Source organism: Nannospalax galili, unplaced genomic scaffold, assembly GCF_000622305.1.
Source record: "Nannospalax galili isolate Female #2095 unplaced genomic scaffold, S.galili_v1.0 scaffold236, whole genome shotgun sequence".
NCBI classification, from domain to species: Eukaryota; Metazoa; Chordata; class Mammalia; order Rodentia; family Spalacidae; genus Nannospalax; species Nannospalax galili.
The window spans coordinates 329,526-341,694 of NW_008338710.1; positions in this window are offsets into that span (position 1 = coordinate 329,526).

Consider the following 12,169-nt stretch of genomic DNA (forward strand, 5'->3'; position numbering starts at 1 on the left):
AATCTATCCATCTACTCATAGACATTTGGGTTATCTTTATTTTAGGACTATTATGAACAAAGTTTCCATGAATAGTCACAATCAAGTATTTCTACACAAATATATATATATATATATGTATATATATTCTATCATTAATTATGTCTATGTATGTGTGTTTGTGTCTGCATGTGAGTGTTTGTATATGAGTGTGGGTGACATAGGAAGCCAGGGACTTTGTATCCCCTGGAGCTGGAGTTAAAGGTGGGATTAATGCAATAATAATTGCTTTTAAATTATGTACATATGTATACATAAATTTACATATAGGGAACTGTATAGATTGTTTTAAATAAATATACATAGTATATAATATATAATATTTGTGCATATTTTCTCTCCTCAGCATTGTTTTTGTGTCTTTTGATAGGATCCTTTGAAATACAAAGATTCTTAATTTTGATGAAGTTCCATTTACCAATTTTTTCTTTATTTTTGTTCTTTGTTTCAAAACTAAGAAACTATCATCTAATTCAAAGTTGAAAATATTTATATCTCTACATTTTCTATTAAATTAATGGTTTTTACCCAAATTCATATGTTGTGTTCTTAATGCCCAATGTGACAGTACTTGAAAATGCAGCCTTTGGTAATTAGGTAAAGGGTGGAGCACTGAGGAGGACTAGTGCCTTATTAGAGACACAAGAGATGAACTTGTCTCTGTTCTCTGTCACATGAGGAGCCAGCAAAAAAGCATCCCACTGCAAATCAGAGATTCAATTCTCACTGATGACTTGAGCATGCTATAGGTTAATCTCAGATTTCCAGACACCCGAACTATAAGACATCTCTGTTTCTAAGCCATCCAATCTATGGTAGTTTTGTTAAAGCAGTCCAAACTCACTAGACAGTACTTTTTTAAGATTAAGAGTTTTAGAGTTTAAACTCTTACATTTAAGTCTTGGATACGTTATGGCTTACACTTTATCCATTGTGTAAGGGAGGAGTTCAGTTGTGTAAGGAAGGAGTTCAGTCTATCTAGGAAATGATTATTACTGAAAAGGCTATTCTCTCCCTCACTGAATTAACATGGTTCTTCTGTCAAAAATCAATAAAACATGTTTATTAATTTTTCAGTTATTAAAATACTGCTGACAGGTGTTCTTCAGTACATGGTGCCCACATCTATTCCATCCATTAATTTCTGTGAACTCAATGTAGGTAATAATCCATGTAATTCTATACCCACACTATGTGACTTCCTCCATTCACTTAACTACTACACTGAGAAAAATAAATGCACAGGAAGTACAGAATATTTATGAAACTACTTGGAGTTGAGGTCTGAATTAAGACTCAATATTAAGTGCCACTTTGAAATCTGGCCAAATGGGAAAAGCTTCCAAAGTTACAAAAGCATGTTTCCCTCCCCTCTTTGCTAGACAGAAAACCTTTACTGAGGGAACTTGGCACAATACTTGATTGTTTAAGAATGGTGGTTCTTAATTTCTTGCCACATGTGGCATGATTCAAACAAACTAATCACATAGTCCTGAAAGAAAAGTGGTTACCATCCACAGTGGTACCAGTGTCTGCTTTACGTAGCCTCTGCTTGTTTACTCTGTGTCTCAACACAATACTCATGTGGCCCTGTGTGGCCCATGGTAACTCTTTCTTCCCTTTATTTCTGAGTACATTTGACTTACTATTTCTGTTAATCTCATTTGTTGACTAAAAGCTGTCAGACTTTCACATATTTCCATAGCCTCAGGGTAATATTATTGCTTGTATATTAGATATAACACAAAGGCCATTTGCTAAAGCTTGATCAGCAGCCTGTGATGTTATTAAGAAGTGATGGAAACTTCAGAAGGTAAGGTCTAAAGGAAGGAAGTGAATTTATTGGAAGACTAGCCTCAAAAGAGATACAGGAATGCCTACCCTTTCCTCTTTTCCTTTGTTTCCTGGACCCCATGGGATGAGCAGTTGGTTCTACACTCATCCCCGCCATGATATACTGCCTCACCACAGGCCAACAACAATGAAGTCATTTGACTATGAATATTCAAAATAATGAGGAGGGGGTAAAGAGATGCTCCAGAGGTTAAGAGCACTTGCTGCTCTCCAGGGTATCCAGGTTTGCTTCTCAGCACCTACATGGCAGCTAACAACCATCTGTAACTTGAGTTCCAGGGGATCTGGTGGCACCCTTTTCTGATCCCTGCAGGCATTGCTTGATACAGGTTCACTTAACATTCATGCCAGGAAACTACTCATATACTAAATAAAATAAATCAAAATCATTTAAACAAAATAATGAGCAATGAATCTTTCTACTTTATGAGTTGATTACCTTTGGTATTTTTGTAGCAGCAAAGGAAAAGTGATTAACACAGGTGGAATCCCTCTCTTACCAAGGACATGAAGAGAATGTAATCAAAACACTACATTCATTATGTGAGTTGGAAATCAGTGTAACTATAGTTTCTTAGTGGATGTGTTAACTCCTTACTATGAGGTAAAGGTGCCACTTTGTTGATAGCTTATCACCTTTTCTCTTCCTTGCCTTCCAATCCTTCATAGATTTATTTTCTGTCATTCTGGTTGTACTTTCAACTCTGCTACAGTATTTCTAAATGGATAGTGACAGAATCATGGGCCCTCTGAGAGCCAGCCAATTTGAGTTTTGTATACTGTAACTCAAGTGTGCACATTCAACTAAGCATGATGTCAGAATCACTAATCAATACTGAAAGTTCCCAGCACTCAAACCCCAAAGCCCTGACTCTGGAATTTTATATAACTGCTTTTGACCTTCATCCAGAGTTTCTTTTTTTTTTCCTTTCTATGAAATCAATACTTTGATAATTCCTTCTACTTACTCCTAGTTCTAGGATAGAAAAAAAACTTCATTTCCATCTTTGATTTCTTAGAAATGTTCTCATTGTCACAGGAGACACTACTGGAAGAAATTTGGGCAAATGTAAATTTTTCTAGTTAAAATATCTGTGTTAGGGTTTGTGCCAGTACAGTACAGGGTCAATGAAAAATTATTCTTCCTGTCCCCTTGTCTTCCAATTGGCTAGTTCCTCCAAGGTGTGGGGCTGCTGCTGAGCATGGATGATGGAGTGACTGCTGGGAGCCATCCTGCCCCAAGCCTCAGGTAGCACGTATGGTGTGGGAAACTCACGTGCAGCAGCTCAAGGACAGAATGGACTGACTCTTATGGACCTGGGGCGAAATTGTTGGCCCCAGAGGCATGAGCAAATGCTAGCAGTGACTATGGGCGTGACGCAGTCTGATATGGTGTGCTCTGCACCACAGCGTGGGGCTAGGCACTGGGTACTCATTCCTTTGTAAGTTAATAAATGCACATAAAGATATGTTATATGGTTTGCTTCATAGTGCAGGAGACCCAGAGGGAACTCGGGTGACAAAATTGGCATAGTCAGCAGGATATGATGAAACTGAGAATGAGTTTTAGAAGAGTGCCAATGGCAGCACTGATGCGGTTTTAACAATGGGTTACTAAAAAAGGCCAGCCACACAGAAGTGGGGGCCACAGCTATGTTGTAAACATGGGGATATGTTGTGGGTATGTGAAGATTTGCTAAAGGTTACCCAAAGGCTAGAAAATCTTTTACCTGCTCTTGACTCAAATGGAATGCCCAGAGAGAGAACGTGTGACCACTTTGCATATTAGAAGATGTGCCCCAGGCAGGCAAAGCTGAAAAGGCTGCATTGGCAGACCCAGTTGCAGAGCTGGAGAGAGAAAAAAGGCGGGACACTTTGACTTGTGTAAGGTCCAAGAACTCAGAGGAAAAGACAGATAATAGCAAAAAGGGGGGGAAAAAAAAGAAAAGCTTACTGTGCTGTAGCTAGGAAATATTCCATGATAGAACTGTTAAAACTAAGAAAAACTTACAAGCAAGCAAGCAGAGAGCCCCTAGCCATGTGGCTTATGAGAGTATGGGACTTGGGAGAAAATGATGTCAGTCTGAGTCCTTCAGAAGCTTCATAGCTGAGTTATATAATCATCTATCCATCCCTGTGATATAGGCTGTTCAAACTAAGCTAATGCAGAGGGGAGCAGTCCTTAATGGGATGGCTGGTTGAAGGCATTAAAGATACATGGTCATTACCAAGGGAGACTAACATGGTTAGCAGGGGCTGGAGGACTATAAAGGATGTCCTTGTGATATAAGCTGCTCAACCTAGTCCAATGGGGGGGGGTCAGTCCTTAATGGGGTGGCTGGTTGAAGGCATTAAAGATACATGGTTGTCACCAAGGGTGACTAACATGATTAGCAGAGGCTGGAGGACTATAAAGGAGGGGCAAGCATTCCTGAGAGAACTAGGTATGAGAAAAGCAATATATGATGCCCAGTTCACTGGGCCAGATAAGACTGTGTTCACCAGAGATATGAAAGAAGCTTAATTCAACTGGGACCTCGAGAATGGTATGGGGCTTTAATGATTTTACTAAGCACCTTGATGGGACAGGGTCTTTGTGAAGTGAGAGAGGCTTTGGCAAATCTAAATGATTCTGATCAGCATGTAAAACATATCTATAAAATAACAGAACACCCTATAAGAGATATGAAAAAGACCAGACCAAAGAAATGGTCCACTTGGGTTACTCGAAGACAAATTGGCAAGACTTATGTCAAGCCCAAATCCCCAGAGAAAAAAATGATAGAAAACCAAATTCAGTACTAAGGAGTTCTGGAAGGTTCCAAAACCAGAAGAACAGTTTACAAAGGACATTCAAAGGATAATAACTGTACAAGGGGTGGTTAAGAATCCCCAAGCATTAAATAGATCCATTTCTTTTCTGATAAAGGCTATACTAGGGGTGGAACAGGTTTTCCCGCCAAGTTCTCCCCCAGCAACCTAATGTGGTCAATGGGAAGATGACAGAAGTGGCTACAATCAGGAGGCAGACCCAGAACCTGTCTGACTCAGGGAACCAACAAATGCAGCGGGGACAGGAGAAGCCCCCTGCCTCCTTAGCCCAGTGCAAGGCCAGGCAACTGGGGCCAACACCTGTAAGTGTATCAAGAATAAAAGAAAACAAAGGGATAACTAAAAATGGTAAAGAGCTAACCAAATTAATGCCTTGTACCCATGCTATGGTACCTAACAAGGATCTATGGAGAAAACAGTTAATACGATTCGACAAAACCTTTCCATGCTGTGCAAGACCTTGTCTATGATTGATTTAATATATAATGTTAACGTTCCTTCAAGTGTTTTACAGATGTGAAACCCATTTGAAAGATACGTGAAGAAGAAAAGGCCAGCTATAGCTGTAAGATTATTGGGAGTTTTATGTAGGTTGGGTAAGATGAAGACAGAGACTCACCAAACTATACAACTGTTAAGAAAACCTACAGTACCAGGTGTGGGTTTCCCCTCTATGAGCTGTTGGTCAGAGAGAGATACTAGAGGTCCTCCAATTCACCAAGGCTATTGCCATTAATGTCGTTTATACACTAGAAAGGTCAGTAAGGCCATGTTCCTGAAGACACTGCATGTTGTGAGTGCAGGAGAAGAAGAGATGGAACTGAGACTAAGTCAAAAAACTCCTCCATGCCACTGGATGGAAGACGTTCATATTGCCAGAAGGCTCTATGCAGATGGTTGGGGAAGAAAGGATCCCCTATAATTCTACTCAACGATGGACCCAGCGTGGTGCACACTCTGGACATGCCAAGCAATACCTGCAAGTGCAATAATGGCTCGACCAACATATGTACAACTGACAAATTTCTAATTGGATAAGCCCCACTTCTAGTGGTGGAACACACATCTGGTGCTGTACACCAGGCCAATGCCTTGTGTCAAGAAAGGCCACAGGCCCTAGTGGAGAAGCCATCATTAGTATACTGTTTAATGAATATAATACACCTACTGGGATATCTTCTAATCATCTGTATTTACATTCATGCTTGTTTAAATGTGTCTACTTCCCTCCATTTGTCTTTATAGTAGAAGAAACACCACTGATATCAGTGGCCATGGCCTAAAGATGACTAATGGGGAGGCCCAAGAAGCCATTATCTCACCAGGATACAAGAGAGATCTCCCTACATCTGTCACCCCCTCCAAGGCTCAGTGACCTTAGTGGAAGATGGATGGGAAGATTGTAAGAGCGAAGGAAATGGGTGGAGTGTCTCCCAATTGGCTAGTTCCTCCAAAGGGCAGGGCCTGGCATGGAGTGTGGATGAGGGAGCCACTGCTGGGAGCCATCTTGAGACAGAAGCCGCGAGCTGCAGGTAAAGCACGTTGTGTGGGGTATGTGCAGCCATGCAGCAGCTCTGGGACAGAATGGACTGACTCTTATGGACCTAGGGCAGGATCACTGGTCCTGGAGGAGTGAGTAAATGCTAGCAGTGACTATGGGCTTGGCACAGTCTGATATGGTGAGCTCTGAACCACGGCGTGGGTCTAGGCACTGGTACTTACTCCTTTGTAAGTTAATAAATGCACATAAAGATATGTTATATGGTTTGTGGTTTGCTTGATAGTGCAAGAGACCCAGAGGTACCTCAGGTGATACCACCCCCCATACATGTACTTTGTCACTGAAGGAATAAATGTGACATTAGTAGAAGATAATATTTGGCAACATATGGAGGCTGTACTGGTATTCCTGGAATGTTTAAATTACTTTTCCTCTGAATAAGCATATGCTTCCATATCTTGATTACTATCCTACTCCCCTCTCTGAAATTGCCTCTGCCTCTAACATATGTCCACATATGTCTACCAAGGTACAGTTATAATCCCACTGGTTAAGGAAAGATGGAGATTATAAAATTATTCAGAAAAAAAGCTATAATAAAATGTTACTAAGTTTTTCATTTAAGACCATGAAATAATCACTTTAAAAGGTAAAAAGTCATGTTTCTTGTCTTATAATGCATTCTAGTAAACAAATTAAACGTGTACTAAGATAATGTACAGTGGCTAATTTTCTAAAAGAGGTCTTAGTGGTTGAAATTGATTTTCTTAAGTTTCCTGATGATATGGGATAAATAAATTTTAGAGAACTATTTATTTATATTTGAAAACATAAGCTCCCAAAGGCACTCTCATCAGTAGCTGGTTTTCTCCCATTGTTTTCCAGCTGGGATTGTCTATATTGCAGCCTACTTGTCCTTCTATCAGTTTTCTTGAGGACATAAGTAGCCCCAGTGGTGACCGATTACTACTACAGCTTGCTTTAAATCTCTTCCTTTCTGCTTTGACTGTCAATCAGATATACTAAAAGAATATATTATAGCATATACCATGCCCTCTATTTAATAGAAAACAATAGTCATTACTTATTGAGCTGAAACATTGGAGGGAATGCAATATCTTTTACCCAGATGAATTTTCATAAACATAATGGAGAAATTTTCTTAGCTCTTGATTTTATTCATGCTGAACCTTCAATCATGAGCCTAAACTGAGGAGGCTATTTAGATGTCTCTTTATCATTATACCCACACACACTTGCACTCTGCCCCTCACTAATGAGACAGGAATCTGCAGATTACATTTCCCATGATGGGCTGCTAGCTAACTTGCTTGCTAATTTTGGTCTATGATTTTCCAATCACCTCAAAGAAAATGAAATTCTTTTATATGGTTCTAATAGTGTAATACCTGATGAATTTGATGAGGGTTGTAGTCTCTGAATCAGAAATATAATTATTACTTGGCCAAGATAAAAGCATGGGCATTTTCAGCAGGTCCAGCAATGTTCAAAGTAGCCTTGTTCAACAGACCTGTAACAATCACATTGAGTTGGCAATAAGACAGTTGTGTGGATTGAGACTCTATTCCATAGATATTATCAGATTTTGATTTTACATTTATTAAAACTACTTCATTTTCTTTTTCTGAATACACCCCTTTTCCCAATTCTTTCAGCCTTTTAAATATTGTGGTAGCCGATTGCTTTATTTCACCTCCCTTATGATAAAAGTGTGTTTTTATTCATGGACACATAAGAGCAGCAGCATGCAAAGTGGCAAAGTGGCTGAGATGAGGGCTTCTTCCATCCCAAAGGAAAAACTGCATGGATGTATATTATCTGACAGAGAGAAGTTCTAATTGCACTTAGGCAAGGTTAAATTTGGAATGGAAAAGGAAGTGTTGATTTAGTGATGCCACTTACTAGACTGTTGACCTTCTCTTATCGATCCATCATCAGCGAAGTAAAATTAATTAACCCGCTGTTTAATAGAATGGACATTTCTCCTGTATATGTGAAGGACGACAGGCTCACGTCTATCTCAGAATTTGTACACTGGACTTAATTTCTTTGTTCTCCTCCTCCACCATAAAGATTAATAGACATTTTATCTGTTAAACCATATTTTTCTTTCCTGCAAATACCTTTTCCTTAAACTTTTTTTTTTTTGTCTTTTTGAGAATTTCACACATGAGTATTTATTTGGATTTTTCCATCTCTTTCAGCTCCTCTCCAAATCTCCCATGCCCCCCCCCATTGCCTTTCAATTCCTCACCTTCTTCTTTGTTTATATTGTTACATACACATTAATATGCTTATAAAAAAAAAAATTTAGGCCTCACATAGGATTTGAAAAACTCTTAATGGAGAAAGATTCTCCCTCCATCAGCACACATTGACTGCCTGTAGCACTTAGTATGAAACCATTTTTAGCATTCTATTCCCTTCTACATTGCTCACCTATGCCATGAGTTTCACAAGCCTAGTATATTTCCCTAAAGCATGTAGCCTTTTTTTCTCACTTCTAAGAAAATTCTATATGTATAATGAAGCTCCTTCAGGTTCCAGAAGTCCTTCTCCCTCCATCAGCACACATTGACTGCCTGTAGCACTTAGTATGAAACCATTTTTAGCATTCTATTCCCTTCTACATTGCTCACCTATGCCATGAGTTTCACAAGCCTAGTATATTTCCCTAAAGCATGTAGCCTTTTTTTCTCACTTCTAAGAAAATTCTATATGTATAATGAAGCTCCTTCAGGTTCCAGAAGTCCTACCAACCTATTAATATTGTTTCTTTAGAATATGACTCAGAAAAGCCAAGTGTGGTGGTACATGCCTATAATCCCAGCATTTGGGAGACTGAGACAGAATGACTGACCTGAGTTTGAGATCAGCCTGGGCAACATATTAAGTTCCAGACAATAAAAGTGTTTCAAGGATAACTGTTGAATGATGAAATTATTTCAAAGACCCAAGGAGCCACATTCACTTCTTAATTCTCATAGTATAGGAAACAAAGAAAGCACAAAGGATAGTTTTTGTTTTACATCTAAAAAACTGACATCTACTTGTAATATTAGGGCATATAAGGAAGGAAACAGCATCTGGTAGAGAGAGTGTGAATCCCAAATTGTAGCCCTTCCCTGAACCCAGGCTCGTCTATTAAAAAAAAAAAAAAATCCCTTGTGACTTTCCCCTTTCAAAGAAAGAAACATGGCTCTAAGATGCCACTTCCCTCACAGAGGGCCATGTCTATAAGATGCCACTTCCTATACAGAGGGACGTGTCTGCAGGTTCTCATTTATTCCTTTAAATGCATAGAGTTGCCTGGAGAACTTTTTACAAATATGCCAAAGGCGTTTTGTTATCAATGACATTTGGATAACAATCTTGAAAAGGGTTAGCTCTACTTTCACATGCAAAGGGATTAAATACTTATTTTGTCTCACTGTTACCTGTCTTTCCCTAATTCTTATGTGCTGTTCCAGTGTGTCAAGCTATGATCTGAATGAGCATATTTTTTCCTTAAAAATGTGAGATAATAATTGATAAGCTTTGTAATTGTAAAGTCAGAGAGCAGAATGTGTTTCTTTTATGGTCTTTACATCCGGTGGCAAGAACATTTGCCAGAAACTGCTCTAGAAAATCAAGTTCCACTAGATGTAGTAAAAGTATAAATATAGACTGATTTTATTTGGAAATTGGCTCATGTACTTTACATAATATTACCTAGATTAAATCGACACAAGAGATTTGAAATTCCAATCAAACAATCTGATCTAAAATAAATCCAGATCTTGCAATAAGTCAATAAATTATACATTTGCAAAATGATAAATGGCAGTTATTGAATTCAGATAAGCAATATCAACCAATAAATTTTGAACACATTGGGAAGTAGGAAAATTATGCTTGATTGCCTATCAGCAAATCCTAGGGGAAATTTTTTAAAGGTTATGGAAATTGGATGGCATGTTAGGTGATTGTGGATGCCAAATATATTTTATGTGACTATTTGGTTACTCTCTGACTCTTTGCTCTTGTAAAACTAAATTCCATCTCAAAGCTGTAATTTATTAGATTCCAACTTCATAAAAAAGTATGACATAGTTATCAATTCTGATGGCAGTTACTTTCTCCAGAAAGGAGGCTTTTGGCCAGTCTTTGACATGTGACCTATAAAACTGCACAGCATTTAGATCTTTGATACTGTTTTTTTTTTTCCCTTAGAGATAAGTATTTATTGATTGAAGAAGTTTGCTGAACTATGCTTGATTCCTTTGATACAAGAAAAATAAACAATAGGGAATTCCTTAAACTAAATTGTTCTTCCTTGATGTAACTATCATTTGATTGTAAATACTAAGTTCAGTAATACAGCAGATTTATCAATAATAAACTTACTCTTCATTCTCCTGTCAAGCTCATATTATAGAATATATAGCATATGAACAAAATATTTTATGATTATAGTTCCCATAGAATGAAAATAATACATAGGCATGAAATGCAGTGTGCTTGATTGCAAGCATTCATTCAATGAATATTTGTATAGCACTCACTACTATAACACTCTATTTACAATTTCACTGAAACAGATGAATGGAACACATGTTTATAAACCTGTAATTTATTAAGAATATCAATCAGGGATACAAATAACATTAATAGAGGAGAGAACATGACAATTACTGAAAGCCATAAAAAGGCAAGGTCATAAAAAATTCAGGTGACAGAGGAGGTTGTAGAGAAACTCAGCAGTTAATGACACTGGCTGCCCTTGCAGAGGACCCAGGTTCTCAGTACCCATATAGCAGCTAACAACCATCCATAGTTCTAGTTCCAGGAGAATCTGACACCCACTTTTGACCTCCGCATACATTTCACAACATGGGTGCACTTACATGCATGCAGGCAAAGTATTCATATACAAAAAGTAAAATTAATAGCTAATAAGAAAATCCAGGTGACAGAAAGAAAAACTGGGGTTTAGGAATTCAGGAAGCTGCCTCCAGTGAGTGAATTCTGTTCATGAAAAGTTATACAAACTCCACCAGTTACTGTGTTACCGTATCTTTCAAATATCTTTTCAAATATCACTATGTTGAGGATGTTGAAACAGAATCACTTTGAGGTTAGTGTAGTCCCTTATTCAATAAATCAGTGTCTGTAAAAAAGAAAGGGGAAGAAGACTTGAGACAGAGGCACGAAAGGTGGGGGGAAAGAAGGGTACTTGAAGACAGAAAAATCAACATTCTTCAGTTTAAAAAAAAAAACAGAGGAAACCAACAAAACATAAAACAGACAAGCAAGTGTTGTATTTCAGAGCCTTCAAAGTTAATATATTCTGACCAACACCTGGATTTCAGGTTACTCACCCCCGAAAGGGTGATGGAATAAATTACTATTATTAAACAAATAGGTTTGTGTTAATTATGTTCCTGAAGCTCTAGGAAAATAATATAACATTACCAAGATAACATTTGAATTTTTACTATGAGAGATAATTCATGTATTATCAATAAAGATAACCCAACAAAGACTGGATTATATTCACATGTTTAGAGGCTAATGAAATCTTGTGCAGAGAAATGCCAGAGTATAGACCTAGAGATGCACTCAGGGAAGAGGAAATATGTTTTTCAGCCTTAGGGCTAAATGAATGATAAGGGTCAGTAGAGGGATGCAAAAAAGAATAGATGGATATGGAAGAGCACTATAGAAAAGGAACACGCAGGTTAAAGACTCATGTGAAAGGAAGCCTCAAGGAGATGGAGCAGAATAATGAAAACCTTCCCTTTTAGTAATTGGAAAGTATAAAACCTAGGGAATGAGCCTCACCAACAATGAAAAACACAGATATTTGAGGGACAGAGGAGCCAACCACCATGTTTGCATGCACAGATGTTCTGGTAATACATGTATTTTTTCTTCATTTTT